Below are 16,954 nucleotides of genomic sequence, written 5' to 3' on the forward strand. Positions count from 1 at the left end.
AAAATTAATAATATTATTATTAAGAAACATTTTTCTTTAAATTTTAAGAAAAATTTATAATAAAGCTTTTTAAAGCTTTTAAGGTTCTTTCTTAAAATTGCTTAAAAATGCTAAAAATATAAAAATATTATATAAAATTACTAAATTTATTGTCAAGAAACATTTTTCTACAAATTTTAAGAAAAATTTTTAATAAAGCTTTTAATAGCTTTTAAGTAAAACTTGAAATATACAGCGAAATTCTATTGAGAACGTGTTATATTCACATTTTAAAGTGTTTTGAATGATTTTCTGGCAAAATTTGCGAAAAATATAAAAAAAGCTTTAAAAGCTTTTTTTACTGAAACTGCTTAAAAAGAGCTTTGGATATAAAAATATTTCTTTAAAATAATATATTGCAATACAAGACTTAATATTTTCTAAATTTTAAAAGAATTTGGAAAAATGCTTTAAAAGCTTTTAATTAAAATTGTAAGAATATTGCAAAATTTTAGTTTTTTACGTAAAATACAAGCATTTTATAGTGTTTTCTTAGGTTAGTTTGGTAAATTTTTATAAAATTAATAAAAAGCTTTTAATTAAATTATATTAAGTGTCAAATTAATATCAATTAGCTTCAAATTTTAACAAAAATTTGCCGCACCTTAATAGATTTTTATGCTAATTTTCTATTAAAACAAAAACTTTAAATTTTTAATAGATTTTTGAAAAAAAGAAATATCAATAAATTATTTACTTTTTTTGTCTTTGCAAAATAACCTTCTAATTTGTAAAATTATTATGTTTATTGATAGTTTTTACTAAAATTTTTATGTGTTTTTTTTTGAAAGATTTTGTTTTATGTTTTTATTCTCTTCATATAGTTATTAACTTAATTTTTAGTTATGTTTAAATTTAGTTATAATTCTTTTATGTTTATTGTTTTAAAAAAATGTTAATTTATGTGAAAAGAAAAAAACACAAAATACAATAGCGAGCTTAAGAAATATGGAAGATTTAGAGGGTTTTTTAATGTTTTAAAGATTTAATGTCATTAAAGGTGTGTCTAATAAAAATTAATATGTTTATTAAAGTTAATTATGAATTTTTGTTAAACAAAAAGCTTATTTTTTACAAGTTTTTTATGTTAATTTGAAAATAATAAAAAAGTTGTTAGGAAAACATGTTATAAATTAGCAAATTATAGGGCGAAAATTATAAAGGGGAAATAATTGTTAAAGAAAATAATAATTGTTAAAACTATTTTTTTTTAACAAAAAATTTAAATTTTCCTAAAGTGTAACGAATTTGTAACAAAATTAACATTTAAATGGGGAAAAAATCTTAAATTTTCACCGAATTTAAAGAAAATACTCTAAATTTATAACCAAAACTAATTTATTTAAAATTTTCCCTAAATTTTTATACAATTTGAAAAAAAAAAAACTTTTGAAAGCTTTTTCGCAAAACTTGGCCTTGGTCAAAAAATTCTAATGGTAATGTGAAAATTTCATATTATAAAGAGTTTTAGCAAATTTTCTTATAAAAATCCAGAAAATTAAAAAAGCTTTAAAAGCTTTTTTGCTAAAACTGCTTAAAAAAAGCTTTTACTATAAATATATCATGTATTATTTATAAATATCATCTCAAGAAGCACTATTCTATAAGTTTCAATAAAATTTGGAAAAAAACTTTTTAAAGCTTTTCAAAGTTTTTTTTTGTAAATTTTATTAAAATTTAGGGAAACATTTTTTTTAAAAAGGAAATTAATGAATTACAAAACAAATTTCAGAATTTAAAGCTTTTTTAAATAAAGCTTTATTGGAGAAAAGCTTTTAGAGCTTTTTTTTTAAATCACTAAAAATTTCAGAAAATATGTTATATAATATGACAAAAGCATAAATTAAACATTTTTAATAAAATTTTGCGATTATTTAAACATTTTGTTTAAAAGCTTTTAAAGATTTTTTTCGAATTTTATTTAAATTTAAAGAAAAATGAGTTTTGGAGTTAAATTTATAGATTTAAAATAACATTTTGATATTTAAGGCCATTTAAAAGATATTTTAGAGAAAAAGCTTTTAGAGCTTTTTTGAAAAATTTCAGAAAATATGTTGTATAATATGACAAATGCATAAATTAAACATTTTTAATAAAATTTTGCGATTATTGAAAAATTTTGTTTAAAAGCTTTTAAAGCTTTTTTTTCAAATTTTATTTAAATTTAAAGAAAAATGTGTTTTGGAAATTTATAGTTTTGAAATAACATTTAAATATTTAAAGCCTTTTAAAAGCTATTTTAGAGAAAAAGCTTTCAGAGCTTTTAAAGCTTTTTTTCGAATTTTATTTAAATTTAAAGAAAAATGTGTTTTGGAGTTAAATTTATAGTTTTTTTTAATAACATTTTGATATTTAAGGCCATTTAAAAGCTATTTTAGAGAAAAAGCTTTTAGAGCTTTTTTTTGAAAAGTTTGCTAAAAATTTCAGAAAATATGTTGTGTAATATGACAAATGCATAAATTAAAAATTTTTAATAATATTTTGCGATTATTGAAAAGTTTTGTTTAAAAGCTTTTAAAGCTTTTTTTCGTTTTTTTTTTTTAATTTAAAGAAAAATGTTTTGGAGTTAAATTTATAGTTTTTAAATAACATTTAGATATTTAAAGCCTTTTAAACGCTATTTTAGAGAAAAAGCTTTTAAAGCTTTTTTTGAAAAATTCGCTAAAAATTTAAGAAAATATGTTGTATAATATGACAAATGCATAAATTAAACATTTTTAATAACATTTTGCGATTATTGAAAAATTTTGTCAAAAGCTTTTAAAGCATTTTTTCGAATATTGTTTAAATTTATAGAAAAATGTGTTTGAAAATTCTCTAAAATTTTCAGAAAATATGTTTGTATAATATGACAAATGCATAAATTAAACATTTTTAATAAAATTTTACGATTATTGAAAAATTTTGTTTAAAAGCTTTTAAAGCTTTTTTTCGAATTTTATTTAAATTTAAAGATAAATATGTTTTGGAGTTAAATTTTTAGTTTTTAAATAACATTTTGATATTTAAAGCCCTTTAAAAGCTATTTTAGAGAAAAAAGCTTTTAAAGCTTTTTTGAAAAATTCGCTAAAAATTTTAGAAAATATGTTGTATAATATGACAAATGCATAAATTAAAAATTTTTAACAAAAATTTGCGATTATTGAAACATTTAGTTCAAAAGCTTTTAAAGCTTTTAAAGCTTTTTTTTCGAATTTTATTTAAATTTAAAGAAAAATGTGTTTTGGAGTTAAATTTATAGTTTTTAAATAACATTTTGATATTTAAAGCCTTTTAAAAGCTATTTTAGAGAAAAAGCTTTTAAAGCTTTTTTTGAAAAATCACTAAAGTTTTAAGAAAAAATACTGTGTTATTGTGTTTAGGTATAAATTTTAAGATTTTAAATGGAATTTTGTTATATTTTTTATAAAACTTTGCAAAAAAGCTTTTAAAATGTTGTTGATATTTGCGTTTTAAAGTTAATGTAACTTAATGATGTTTAAAGACTTGTTTTAGGGAAAGACCCTTGAACTTGAAGATTTTTCTCATCATTTTTTTTTAATATGTTCATCTTATCTTTTTCAACTTTTTAACACTTCATCATTTATCAATATTTATTGTTTAATTTAATCTTATCACTTTTGTTGTTTGTTTTCTTGTGTTTTTTTACATTTTAATTTGTTTTAGGTAGTAATTTATTGTATTTATTAACAGATCTTTTTGGGGACTAAAAACTAAAAACCATTATCATGTTAATTTTTCTTGTTTTTTTTTTTTTTTTTTGTTTTAATTCCCTCTCCAATTCCCTTTCTTTATCAATGAATATCGATGTCTTATTAAAACATAAAATTCAACACATAAAATTCATGTTTAAATAAAATTTAAATCTCATGAATTGATAACAAAATTTGCATAAATATCAATAAAACTAAAGAAATATCAAATTTTAAAATGATAACTGTTTTTTTTTTTTTCAAAAAGTAGGGAGAAAAAGCAACGTTAGATGACACCTATAAATTGACAATAAAAAGTAATTTATCAAAAAGATTAGCAACATATTAGAACGGCAACACTGAGCGAAAACACTTAGTTAACTTATAGATAATTTAAATTATTCTCCAGATTTTACTAAAGAGCTTTTAAAGCTTTTTTTTTAATTTCATAAAATTTTAAGATTATAAGTCTACAAGGCTTTTTAAAATATATTTTAGCAAAAAAGCTTTTATTTTCTATGTATTTTTCTTTATTTATTTAATAAAACCCATTGAACCTGAACGATTTTTTCGTTATTCACCAGAAATCTTAAAAAATCTCTAGCAATTTTTATATAATTTAGTTTTAAAACACCATACCCTGCCTATAATTTTGTTAATTTCCTTTTTTTTAAGCTCTTAAATGCATATAAATAATAAAAATGAAAGTGAAAATTCTAAAAAAAGAATATTTATTACAAGTTTAGAAAAAAAAGGGAGGCGTTTGCTAAGCAAACTTGATTTCATAATTATTAATGGCAAATCAATGGCACCAGTACTTAAAACGCATACGCAAAAGCTATAATTTAAAGACACTATGTTTAGCCTACACTGATAACTTAGCAAACAAGATTGAAAGATTTAAAAAAGAGTTATTTATCAAAATTAAATGAACCAAAAAATAAAAATTATTTAAAAATCTATACAAATTATTTAAACACTATTTTCTTGTTTTTCTCTTTACAGTTAATATTTTATGCACTCAGCTGTATTTAGGATTTGAATTTTAAGGTAAGTTTTTTTATTTTGATAAATTTTTCTAAAAAAATTAGAAAAATTTTAATTCTAGCTCTGTTCTAGTTCTGCTCTAGTTCTGCTCTAGTTCTGTTCTAGTTCTGTTCTAGTTCTGTTCTAGTTCTGTTCTAGTTCTGTTCTAGTTCTGTTCTAGTTCTGTTCTAGTTCTGTTCTAGTTCTGTTCTAGTTCTGTTCTAGTTCTGTTCTAGTTCTGTTCTAGTTCTGTTCTAGTTCTGTTCTAGTTCTGTTCTAGTTCTGTTCTAGTTCTGTTTCTAGTTCTGTTCTAGTTCTGTTCTAGTTCTGTTCTAGTTCTGTTCTAGTTCTGTTCTAGTTCTGTTCTAGTTCTGTTCTAGTTCTGTTCTTAGTTTATGTTCTAGTCTGTCTAGTTCTGTTCTAGTTCTGTTCTAGTTCTGTTCTAGTTCTGCTGTTCTAGTTCTGTTCTAGTTCTGTTCTAGTTCTGTTTCTAGTTCTGTCTATGTTCTGTTCTAGTTCTGTCTAGTTCTGTTCTAGTTCTGTTCTAGTTCTGTTCTAGTTCTGTCTAGTTCTGTTCTAGTTCTGTTCTAGTTCTGTTCTAGTTCTGTTTCTAGTCTGTTCTAGTTTCTGTTTAAGTTCGTTCTAGTTCTGTTCTAGTTCTGTTCTAGTTCTAGTTCTTCCAGTTTCTGTTCTAGTTCTGTTCTAGTTCGTTCTAGTTCTTCTAGTTCTGTTCTTGTTCTGTTCTAGTTCTGTTCTAGGTTCTGTTCTAGTTCATGTTCTAGTTCAGTTCTAGTTCTGTTCTAGTTTTGTTCTAGTTCTGTTCTAGTTCTGTTCTAGTTCTGTTCTAGTTCTGTTCTAGTTCTGTTCTAGTTCTGTTCTAGTTCTGTTCTAGTTCTGTTCTAGTTCTGTTCTAGTTCTGTTCTAGTTCTGTTCTAGTTCTGTTCTTGTTCTGTTCTAGTTCTGTTCTAGTTCTGTTCTAGTTCTGTTCTAGTTCAGTTCTAGTTCAGTTCTAGTTCTGTTCTAGTTCTGTTCTAGTTCTGTTCTAGTTCTGTTCTAGTTCTGTTCTAGTTCTGTTCTAGTTCTGTTCTAGTTCTAGTTCTGTTCTAGTTCTGTTCTAGTTCTGTTCTAGTTCTGTTCTGTTCTAGTTCTGTTCTAGTTCTGTTCTAGTTCTGTTCTGTTCTAGTTCTGTTCTAGTTCTGTTCTAGTTCTGTTCTAGTTCTGTTCTAGTTCTGTTCTAGTTCTGTTCTAGTTCTGTTCTAGTTCTGTTCTAGTTCTGTTCTAGTTCTGTTCTAGTTCTGTTCTAGTTCTGTTCTAGTTCTGTTCTAGTTCTGTTCTAGTTCTGTTCTAATTCTGTTCTAGTTCTGTTCTAGTTCTGTTCTAGTTCTGTTCTAGTTCTCTTCTAGTTCTGTTCTAGTTCTGTTCTAGTTCTGTTCTAGTTCTGTTCTAGTTCTGTTCTTGTTCTGCTCTAGTTCTGTTCTAGTTCTGTTCTAGTTCTGTTCTGTTCTAGTTCTCTTGTAGTTCTGTTGTAGTTCTGTTGTAGTTCTGTTGTAGTTCTGTTGTAGTTCTGTTGTAGTTCTGTTGTAGTTATGTTCTAGTTCTGTTCTAGTTCTGTTCTAGTTCTCTTCTAGTTCTGTTCTAGTTCTGTTCTAGTTCTATTCTAGTTCTGTTCTAGTTCTGTTCTAGTTCTGTTCTAGATCTGTTCTAGTTCTGTTCTAGTTCTTTTCTAGTTCTGTTCTAGTTCTGTTCTAGTTCTGTTCTAGTTCTGTTCTAGTTCTGTTCTAGTTCTGTTCTAGTTCTGTTCTAGTTCTGTTCTAGTTCTGTTCTAGTTCTGTTCTAGTTCTGTTCTAGTTCTGTTCTAGTTCTGTTCTAGTTCTGTACTAGATCTATTCTAGTTCTGTTCAACATGGCGTATGAAAATGTAACTTTTTAAGCTTTAAAATTTACCAATATTAAGTATGTATGTATGTATTTTTTATTATCCAGCTGTAAATTGTTTTTAAAATTATTTCTTAGAATAATATAAAAAACGTATTTTTTTACTTAATCAAAATCTTAAGGTTTTTTGATATCTTACTTAAAGTTTGCTTTTCTGATACCTTTAAACCGACTCCTTAATAAAAACAAAAAGCAAACAAGAGACCACCTATAAAAAGTTTTATATTAGAGTTTCATTAAACAAACAACAGCCAGGCAAAAAAAAATCTGCAGTAAAACCTAAAACATTCTACAAGTTTAAGAAAGATTACTAAACGATAACCTACTCCGTTTAAACCTTTGAAAAAGTATGTTTTTTTTCTAAAGTCCACCTTTTAAAATGAACTCGAAAACACAGGCTTAGCTCAAGCCCAGCCACACACCAGGAAAAATAAGTTGCTTTACACATAGAAAATCATACATGCGCTTGTTTTTTTAGTGTATTTTTGTTGTTGTTATTGTTGCTGTTAAGGCATGCAATACTCGCTAAAAATGTCTGTAAAACAAACAAGTTCAATTACAATTATACATACATACACAACCACATATACAAATAAACCTTTATGTTTACATTTAAAAAATACTTGGAGCATGTTTCTCCCCTTTTACTCTCTTCGTCGTATTCCTTAAAAGTCCTCTTTTGTTTATTTATTTTGCATGCTTATATGCAAGAGTTTGTTTAAATGTTTGCTTTGTTTATTTCTTTTCTTTTCGGACAAAGCTTAGCTTAAGCCTTGTGCTCTGTTTATGGTCGATGAGTGAATTTGAAAATGTTGTTCAAAAACACAACTATGGGCTTCACATGTGTCAATTTTGTTATATGTATGCTTTTTGAGGTTAATTTAAAGAATTTTTGCAGAAAAGTTATAACTAAAATGCAATTTAAAGAGACCAATTAAAAGATTTTTTGTTGAAATACTAAAACTTAGATATTCAGTAATTAAAAAGTTAGAACTAGAACAGAACTAGAAGAGAACTAGAACAGAACTAGAACAGAACTAGAACAGAACTAGAACAACAGAACTAGAACAGAACTAGAACAGAACTAGAACAGAACTGGAACAGAACTGGAACAGAACAGAACTAGAACAGAACAGAACTAGAACAGAACTAGAACAGAACTAGAACAGAACTAGAACAGAACTAGAACAGAACTAGAACAGAACTAGAACAGAACTAGAACAGAACTAGAACAGAACTAGAACAGAACTAGAACAGAACTAGAACTAGAACAGAACTAGAACAGAACTAGAACAGAACTAGAACAGAACTAGAACAGAACTAGAACAGAACTAGAACAGAACTAGAACAGAACTAGAACAGAACTAAACAGAACTAGAACAGAACTAGAACAGAACTAGAACAGAACTAGAACAGAACTAGACAGAACTAGAACAGAACTGAACAGAACTAAAACAGAACTAGAACCAGAACTAGACAGAACTAGAACAGAACGAGAACAAGAACTAGAACAGAACTAGAACCAGACTAGAACAGAACGAGAACAGAACTAGAACAGAACTAGACAGAACCAGAACATAACTAGAACAGAACTAGAACAGAACTAAACAGAATTAGAACAGAACTAGAAACAGAACTAAGAACAGACCGGTAGAACAGAACTAGAAACAGAACTAGAACAGAACTAGAAACAGGGGAACTAGAACAGAACTTGGAACAGAACTAGAACAGAACTAGAATCAGAACTAGAACAGAACTAGAACAGAACTAACAAGAATTAGAACAGAACTAGAAACAGAACTAGAACAGAACTAGAACAGAACTAGAACAACAGAACTAGAACAAAACTAGAACAAAACTAGAACAGAACTAGAACAGAACTAGAACAGAACTAGAACAGAACTAGAACCGAACTAGAACAGGACTAGAAACTAGAACTAGAACAGAACTAGAACAGAATTAGAACAGAACTAGAACAGAACTAGAACAGAACTAGAACAGAACTAGAACAGAACTAGAACAGAACTAGAACAGCAGAACTAGCACAGAACTAGAACAGAACTAGAACAGGACTAGAACAGAACTAACAGAATAGAACAGAACTAAGAACAGAACTAGAACAGAACTAGAACAGAACTAGAACAAGAACTAGAACAGAACTAGAACAGAACTAGAACAGAACTAGAACAGAACTAGAACAGAACTAGAACAGAACTAGAACAGAACTAGAACAGAACTAGAACAGAACTAGAACAGAACTAGAAACAGAACTAGAACAGAACTAGAACAGAACTAGAACAGAACTAGAAACAGAACTAGAACAGAACTAGAACAGAACTAGAACAGAACTAGAACAGAACTAGAACAGAACTAGAACAGAACTAGAACAGAACTAGAACAGAACTAGAACAGAACTAGAACAGAACTAGAACAGAACTAGAACAGAACTAGAACAGAACTAGAACAGAACTAGAACAGAACTAGAACAGAACTAGAACAGAACTAGAACAGAACTAGAACAGAACTAGAACAGAACTAGAACAGAACTAGAACAGAACTAGAACAGAACTAGAACAGAACTAGAACAGAACTAGAACAGAACTAGAACAGAACTAGAACAGAACTAGAACAGAACTAAACAGAATTAGAACAGAACTAGAACAGAACTAGAACAGAACTAGAACAGAACTAGAACAGAACTAGAACAGAACTAGAACAGAACTAGAACAGAACTAGAACAGAACTAGAACAGAACTAGAACAGAACTAGAACAGAACTAGAACAGAACTAGAACAGAACTAGAACAGAACTAGAACAGAACTAGAACAGGACTAGAACTAGAACTAGAACAGAACTAGAACAGAATTAGAACAGAACTAGAACAGAACTAGAACAGAACTAGAACAGAACTAGAACTAGAATAGAACTAGAACAGAACTAGAGCAGAACTAGAACAGAACTAGAACAAAACTAGAACATAACTAGAACAGAACTAGAACAGGACTAGAACAGGACTAGAACAGGACTAGAACAAAACTAGAACGGAACTAAAACAGAACTAGAACAGAAATAGAACAGAACTAGAACAGAACTAGAACAGAACTAGAACAGAACTAGAACAGAACTAGAACAGAACTAGAACAGAACTATAACAGAACTAGAACAGTACTAGAACAGAACTAGAACAGAACTAGAACAGAACTAGAACAGAACTAAAACAGAACTAGAACAGAACTGGAACAGAACAGAACTAGAACAGAACTAGAACAGAACTAGAACAGAACTAGAACAGAACTAGAACAGAACTAGAACAGAACTAGAACAGAACTAGAACAGAACTAGGACAGAACTAGAACAGAACTAGAACAGAACTAGAACAGAACTAGAACAGAACTAGAACAGAACTAGAACAGAACTAGAACAGAACTAGAACAGAACTAGAACAGAACTAGAACTAGAACTAGAACTAGAACAGAACTAGAACAGAACTAGAACAGAACTAGAACAGAACTAGAACAGAACTAGAACAGAACTAGAACAGAACTAGAACAGAACTAGAACAGAACTAGAACAGAACTAGAACAGAACTAGAACAGAACTAGAACAGAACTAGAACAGAACTAGAACAGAACTAGAACAGAACTAGAACAGAACTAGAACAGAACTAGAACAGAACTAGAACAGAACTAGAACAGAACTAGAACAGAACCAGAACAGAACTAGAACAGAACTAGAACAGAACTAGAACAGAACTAGAACAGAACTAGAACAGAACTAGAACAGAACTAGAACAGAACTAGAACAGAACTAGAACAGAACTAGAACAGAACTAGAACAGAACTAGAACAGAACTAGAACAGAACTAGAACAGAACTAGAACAGAAATAGAACAGAACTAGAACAGAACTAGAACAGAACTAGAACAGAAATAGAACAGAACTAGAACAGAACTGGAATAAAACTAGAACTGAACTACTACATCTAATTTTGAATTGCATTAAAGCTAAACCCCTCCTTATTGTCTTTGTCTCTGCTTTTTTTGGCATTGATCATGTACATACACAATTTATTTGTTCAAATGCCAAATTGTCTTTACATTTACAAAACAAGACGGCAAAAATATGATTCATTCTTTTCTATTTGATTTTGCTCTTAGCACCCACATTTTTCTTTAAAATATTTGATATTTTGTGCATTTTTCTTTAAAATTTTTCTCTAATACATATTTTTTAATATTCTTGTTTTTTTTTACTACTTTATTAATTTTGTCTTGTTAGTTTAACGTTTTCATGTAAATTGGTAGCTGCTGCTGCTGTTTTTGTTCTTGTGGTAATGTTAACAACAATCTTAAACATGGTGTTTATCTCTTGTTTTCTAAACATTGTTCTGTTGTTGTGGTTGTTGTTGTTATTTTTTATGTTGTTCCTAAGCTTGTTGTTATTTAAGACATGCCTAGAAGCTTTATTAGTTTGTTGCTTTTTGTTTTTTAAACTTTTTTTTTGTATTCTTAGGTTATTTTCTTTTGAACAACAAAAAAAAAAAAAACATATTTATAAAAACACTTGTTGTTTGCAGTAACAAAAAATGCAACTCTAACTTCTTTGCAACTCTACAACTCTTCTTAACAGAAACAACAACAAAACAAGTTTTTTTGAAAGAATTGTTTACACTCTCTCTCTGACTCACGGAGAACCACTGTTGCCAACTTTTTTCCCAAAAATATCGCTAAAGTCGACTGAAAAATAGCTAGAAAATAGCTAAATTCAAGACATTTTGAAAAATTTAGCGATAAATCGTCAAAATAATATTTATTATATGATTCTGAAAAGAAATAGCTAAAAAAACTAGCTAAATTTTTCAGATTTTTTATATTATTCTAAAAAGTCAGCGATTTATCGCTAAAATCTATATACATACATACGTAGGAATGGGATAGTGATACAAACACATCTTATAACAAACACATAAGAGAATCTTTTTTTATGTTAAATATTTTCACTTTGGGTTAGGAAAAATGTCAAGTTGAGGTTAATTTCGATATGCGACCCTATACAGATTGCTTTAGAAATGTTGTAAAGATAAATTGAATTTCGAAATGCTGGCCTTTATGGATCGATCCTTTATTTTCGGCATAAAAGTAATTTTTATTTTTCCATTACAATACAATTAGAAATTATATTCTAACCTAATTTACCGAGGGGGCTAGGGGCAAATATGGACCAAGCCCGATAAAATTTTGTGAATATATTTATATTTACATAATATTTTATTGTGGTGAATTTCATCGCGATATTTGTGTTTATAAGTTAATTTGGGACATTCAAGTAATTTTCTGAAGGGGACTTTGTATGGGAGCTAGGGTCAAATGAGGCCCGATCTTTATGAAATTTGGCAGGGTCATCAAGACTTCTATAAAACTTAGTTGTGCCGTATTTTATCGATATATCTGTATATTTAACATAATTATGAGCTCAGAAGCCCTTTTCGGGGGGTTCTGTTCTATGGGGGCTAGGTGAAATAATGAACCGAGTTTAACCATTTTCAATAGGCTTCGTCCTTGGGTCAAATAAAACGTGCGTGTCAAATTTCATCCAATTATCTTGAAAATTGCGACCTGTAGCTTGCGCACAAGATTTACATGGACTGGCTGGCTGTCCATGTCAGCCAGACGGACGGACGGACATAGCTTAATCGACTCAGAAAACGATTCTAAGCCGATTGGTATACTTTAAGGTGGGTCTAGGACGAATATTTTTGTATGTTACAAACATCAGCACAAATCCAATATACCCTCCCCACTAAAGTGGTGTAGGGTATAATGAATAAAAATGCCTTAAAATCTAAAGAAAAATCGCTAGATTTCCCGCTAATAGCTAAATCATATTTTTCCCCGCAAAATGGGATTAAAAATCGCTAGATTTGACGAGAAAATAGCTAAATTGGCAACAGTGCGGAGAACGTCTGTTTGTCAATCGTGTTTGCACAAAATAACAGCAGAATTTAATCACCAAAAATGGCAATGATCTTGAGCAAGAGCATCATCCATTGTCGGTAACGCGTGCCATGATGGTTTTAAGAAAAATTGCATTAAAAAGTAATAAAAGTTTAAAATAAAATTAAAAAAAATATATATATTTTTAAACCTCAATAGAAGAAGTATGACGCCTTATTTTATTTTTGGCGAAAAAAAACCTTGACATTTTAAAGTTAATGTTACAATTCTAGCGATTTTTTAGGCAATAAATGTAAAAAATTTAATAGAAATTTTGGAAATATTCAAAATGTTTCTTTAAATTTCTGTTTGATTTTAAAAATGTTTTCTTTATTTTTCTCAACGATCAAGTTTTAGTTTTCTGGTTACTTTTCTTGTCATGCCTTCTTTTATTGAACAAACTTACTTAACCACATTCCAAAAGTTTTTTTCTCAACTGACTGCCACTCACTCCTTGTTCGCTTTGTGTTGCCTGATTTTGGCTAATGGCAAAAAGAAAGGCAACTTTTGAAAGAAGAAAGAACTTCTTTTTTTTCAGTTTTATCAAGTTTTTTTTTTACATTTTAAAGCAAATCAGCCGCTTAACTATAGAATTTTGGAGCACAAATTTAGTTTAAAGAAAATGGTTACTTGGTAACCTTTTAAATTTGACAATTAATTTTATAAATAAACTACTAAATATTAATTTATATATACTACTATATATAGTCTAGTCTATAGTCTAGTCCATAGTCTAGTCTATAGTCTAATCTATGGTCTGGTCTATAGTCTAGTCTATAGTCTAGTCCTTGATCTAGTCTATAGTCTAGTCTATAGTCTAGTCTATAGTCTAGTTTATAGTCCAGTCTATAGTCTAGTCTATAGTCTAGTTTATAGTCTAGTCTATAGTCTAGTCTATAGTCTAGTCTATTGTCTAGTTTATGGTCTAGTCTATAGTCTAGTCTATAGTTTAGTCTATAGTCTAGTCTATAGTCTAGTCTATAGTCTAGTCTATAGTCTAGTCTATAGTCTAGGCTATAGTCTAGTCTATAGGCTAGTCTATAGTCTAGTCTAGTCTATAGTCTATTCTATAGTCTAGTCTATAGTCTATTCTATAGTCTAGTCTATAGTCTATTCTATAGTCTAGTCTATAGTCTAATCTATAGCCTAGTCTATAGTCTATTCTATAGTCTAGTCTATAGTCTAGTCTATAGTCTAGTCTATAGTCTAGTCTATAGTCTAGTCTATAGTCTAGTCTATAGTCCAGTCTATAGTCTAGTCTATAGTCTAGTCTATAGTCCAGTCTATAGTCTAGTCTAAAGTCTAGTCTATAGTCTAGTCTATAGTCTAGTCTATAGTCTAGTCTAGTCTATAGTCTAGTCTATAGTCTAATCTATAGTCTAGTCTATAGTCTAGTCAATAGTCTAGTCTATAGTCTAGTCAATAGTCTAGTCTATAGTCTAGTCTAGTCTAGTCTATAGTCTAGTCTATAGTCTAGTCTAGTCTAGTCTATAGTCTAGTCTATAGTATAGTCTAGTCTATAGTCTAGTCTATAGTCTAGTCTATAGTCTAGTCTATAGTCTAGTCTATAGTCTAGTCTATAGTCTAGTCTATAGTCTAGTCTATAGTCTAGTCTATAGCCTGGTCTATAGTCTAGTCTATAGTTTAGTCTATAGTCTAGTCTATAGTCTAGTCTATAGTCTGGTCTATAGTCTAGTTTATAGTCCAGTATTTAGTCTATTTTATAGTCTAGTCTATAGTCTAGTCTACAGTATAGTCGAGTCTGTAGCCTAGTCTATAGTTTAGTCTATAATTTAGTCTGTAGCCTAGACTATAGTTTAGTCTATAACCGAGTCTATAGTTTAGTCTGTAGTTTAGTTTATGGTCTGTACTATAATCTTGTCTATCATACTTATGAGATTCGGCCTGGTAGCTTTTCTAGGCATAAGGTAGCTTCTCTTTTCCTATTTAGTCTAGTCTATAGTCTAGCTATAGTCTACTCTATAGTCTGGTCTATAGTCTAGTCTATAGTCTAGTCTATAGTCTACTCTATAGTCTAGCCTATAGTCTAGCCTATAGTCTAATCTATAGTCTAGCTATAGTCTAGTCTATAGTCTAGTCTATAGTCTAGTCCATAGTCTAGTCTATAGTCTAGTCCATAGTCTAGTCTATAGTCTAGTCTATAGTCTAGTCTATAGTCTAGTCTATAGTCTAGTCTATAGTCTAGTCTATAGTCTAATCTATAGTCTAGTCAATAGTCTAGTCTATAGTCTAGTCTATAGAATTATAATCTAGTCTATCATTCTTATCAGAAATAATATGGGCATAATATAGGTAGCTTCTCTCTTCCTATTTGAGCTTTTGGCTTCTTTTATACTTTTTTAAGGTTTTAATTTGATTTAAAAAATTATTAAAAATTTTATTTTAAAATAATATTTACATATATTTACTATAATTTTTACTAAAAATTCGATTTTGAAGTAAAAGTACTCTAAAACTTGAGTATTCATTAAAAGAAATTTGATTTCTCTTACCTTTTCATATTCGAACAAAAAGTACTTGATACCAAGTTATCCATCTCTGTTTAGATATGTTCTGTCAAAACAAAATTACATGTAATTAATATGTATACAAAAAAATACATACATATATATTTCTTATTACTTGCTTACCTTTAACTTTGTTGTTGTCGTTGCTTCCTTGTTTTACAGCAAAAACACTTTTACTTTTTTTCTCACACATTTTGCCGCCATATTCTATTAAGCTAAATGCTTCTGCTTTTTAACTTTTTTAAATAATTGCAATAACAACAACACAGTATCAATGCTTTATTAACATAGAACCCCTCTTTCACTCCCACAAAAAAAAAAACACTCACTTTTTGTCCCTAATTCTCACTCAATTTGTCTGCTTGCGAATGGCCCTGGAAACCAAAAAACGGCGAGAATTGCGCTTTTTTTTTTGGATTTGCAAATTTTCCAACACATTTTTCAATAATTTCAAAAACACTTTTCATTAATATTTTTATATACAAATATAAATTAACAGTTTCTTAATAATATACAACAAAAATATTTTAATATAAACAATTAATTAACACTTCAAATTAATTTAAACAGGACTATTAACACTTAACAACCGAACACTTAAGAAATTTAAAGAAAACTAAAGCAAAAGAACAAGAACAAAGCATCACTTCTTGCAGTTATTGGTGTTGTTGTTGTTATTGTTATTATTTGCTCTTTAACTAATAGAGTAATAATAACAACAATAACAATCACAAATACTATTGTCATTTGCTCCTTTAGGTATTTGTCTTCTTCTTTAGTTTTCTATAATTTTCTTAAGTGTTCGGTTGTTTAATGTTAATAGTTCCGTTTAAATTAATCTAACGCGTTAATTATTTGTTAATATTAAAATATTTTTGTTGTATATTGTTAAAAACATGTTAATTTGTATTTGTATATAAAAATATTAATGCAAAGTGTTTTTAAAATTAGTGAAAAAAGTGTTGGAAAAGGTAAAAAAAACGCAATTTTCCAAATATATAAAATTGTCGCTTTTTTGTGGTTTCCAGCGCCATTCGTCAGCAGACAAGCAAAAGAGTTATGCACAGAAAGGGAGTGCAAGAGGCAGGGGGCATACATGTTAGTAAAGCATTAATATTATGTTGCTATTTTACAATAATTTAAACAAATTCATTAAGAAGCAAAATCATTAGATTTAACAGAAATATATGGCGGCAAACTGAGATTAAAAAAGTAATAGTGTTTTTGCTGTAAAATAAGACAACTACAACAACAACAACACAGATAAAGGTAAATTATTAGAAAGAAGTTTGTACATTAATTACTTTTTATTGTTTTAACAAAATATTTTGATTTAAACAGAGATTTTGATTTAAACAGAGATGACTAGACTATAGACTAGACTATAGACTAGACTATAGACTAGACTATAGACTAGACTATAGACTAGACTATAGACTAGACTATAGACTAGACTATAGACTAGACTATAGACTAGACTATAGACTAGACTATAGACTAGACTATAGACTAGACTATAGACTAGACTATAGACTAGACTATAGACTAGACTATAGACTAGACTATAGACTAGACTATAGACTAGACTATAGACTAGACTATAGACTAGACTATAGACTAGACTATAGACTAGACTATAGACTAGACTATAGACTAGACTATAGACTAGACTATAGACTAGACTATAGACTAGACTATAGACTAGACTATAGACTAGACTATAGACTAGACTATAGACTAGA

The 16,954-nt window shown here is 28.5% G+C and overlaps 1 protein-coding gene across 2 annotated transcripts in view; it reads left to right on the forward strand.

Annotated features, from left to right (window-relative positions):
* The first annotated feature begins 4,731 nt into the window (after positions 1-4,731).
* Positions 4,732-16,954, forward strand: part of LOC119611572 (interference hedgehog) — a 57,874-nt gene continuing 45,651 nt past the window's right edge. For both annotated transcript variants that reach the window (XM_037967215.1, XM_037967216.1), the window contains exon 1: positions 4,732-4,781. The gene's annotated coding sequence lies outside the window, so the exon portion shown is untranslated. The remainder of the gene's footprint in view (positions 4,782-16,954) is intronic.

The sequence above is a fragment of the Lucilia sericata genome, unplaced genomic scaffold (genome assembly GCF_015586225.1).
Source record: "Lucilia sericata isolate MDLA Ls3-8-SP2 unplaced genomic scaffold, ASM1558622v1 Contig001483F_arrow, whole genome shotgun sequence".
Classification (NCBI taxonomy): domain Eukaryota; kingdom Metazoa; phylum Arthropoda; class Insecta; order Diptera; family Calliphoridae; genus Lucilia; species Lucilia sericata.